The following is a 1,466-nucleotide window of genomic DNA, read 5'->3' as shown; positions in this document are numbered from 1 at the left end:
CCTAGGGTGGTACGTCCCACGCGCCATTCGGAAGGGGCCCCCACCCTCGTGAAGTGGTCCGGGCGGCCGCGGCCTGACTGCGCCGGAATGGCTGCCGTGGTAGAGGATCTCCGCTGGGCCCCAGAGGAAGAACGGAGCGGTGACCGGTTCGGTGGAGCGGGAGGAATCGGCCCCGTTCATGGACTCCAAGTTCCCCCTTCTTTGCACAACAGAGACTTTTAAAACTTTTACACACATTTCTTAGCATGTCTTAACCCTGTATTGATGTAACACTTTTATGGCTTTTATCACACTGTGTTTCAAAGTATTTTTTTGTTTTAAGTAGGGAGTCAGGTGGCTGAGCGGTTAGGGAGTCGGGCTAGTAATCTGAAGGTTACCGGTTTGATTCCTGGCTGTGCCGAATGAAGTTGTGTCCTTGGGCAAGGCACTTCACCCTACTTGCCTCGGGGAGAATGTCCCTGTACTTACTGTAAGTCGCTCTGGATAAGAGCGTCTGCTAAATGACTAAATGTAAATGTAAGTATTGCCTTTTAACATACATACTTTTAAATTTGTTCCAGCACGTGTTTTTTATTCAAATTTATGCCTTTTTAAAGTGTTTTAAGACATGCAAATTGAAAATGTACATGAGTGAGCGAGAGAGTGAGTGAGTGAAAGAGAGCTGGCTGACAGTCAGCGGCCGAGGTGAAAAATGGGAAGGCAATCGGAATTCGTTTTTTATTGCCATGTCAGTCGACACCAACACGGAGTTGACTGGCTGGAAGGCGCATACGATAAACATGTACGGATCTTAATCGATAAGCGGTTCGCCGACGCGGACGGGTGAGTCAGGGCCAACGGAGGGGTTGGGGGTAGGCCGTTTGGGTCGTTTCAAATCGGCACTCTGGTTCCCCTTCAGCACGCAATAGACTTTCGCCTTTTACTAAAGACTTCCGTGGAGGGGAGCGCCGACGAGTGGAACGTGGTATTTTTGGGAGGCTTTGCCCGAGGGAGGGAAGAGCCTGATGGACGTGTGACAAAAGCAGGGTAAGGTTGGCTTTGGGGTTAGGTGCGTGCGTGCAGGTAAGGCTTTTGTCTTTGCTTCTTCCGTAGCTGTTTCAATTCTGTTGCCTTTTCCTTTGCTTTCCGCTTCCGTCCCTGCTTGGCTTTGGGGTTAGGTGCGTGCGTGCAGGTAAGGCTTTTGTCTTTGATTCTTCCGTAGCTGTTTCAATTCTGTTGCCTTTTCCTTTGCTTTCCGCTTCCGTCCCTGCTTGGCTTTTGGGTTAGGTGCGTGCGTGCAGGTAAGGCTTTTGTCTTTGCTTCTTCTGTAGCTGTTTCAATTCTGTTGCCTTTTCCTTTGCTTTCCGCTTCCGTCCCTGCTTGGCTTTGGGGTTAGGTGCGTGCAGGTAAGGCTTTTGTCTTTGCTTTTTCTGTAGCTGTTTCAATTCTGTTGCCTTTTCCTTTGCTTTCCGCTTCCGTCCCTGCTT

The 1,466-nt window shown here is 49.9% G+C and overlaps 1 pseudogene; it reads left to right on the top strand.

Moving 5' to 3' along the window:
• The first annotated feature begins 878 nt into the window (after positions 1-878).
• LOC134028575 (U5 spliceosomal RNA) lies at positions 879-986 on the top strand (annotated as a pseudogene).
• The last annotated feature ends 480 nt before the right edge of the window (positions 987-1,466 follow it).

This window comes from Osmerus eperlanus, chromosome 10, assembly GCF_963692335.1.
Source record: "Osmerus eperlanus chromosome 10, fOsmEpe2.1, whole genome shotgun sequence".
Classification (NCBI taxonomy): domain Eukaryota; kingdom Metazoa; phylum Chordata; class Actinopteri; order Osmeriformes; family Osmeridae; genus Osmerus; species Osmerus eperlanus.
The sequence above is the reverse complement of the archived record's forward strand: the minus strand, read 5'-3'. Positions and strand labels throughout refer to the sequence as shown.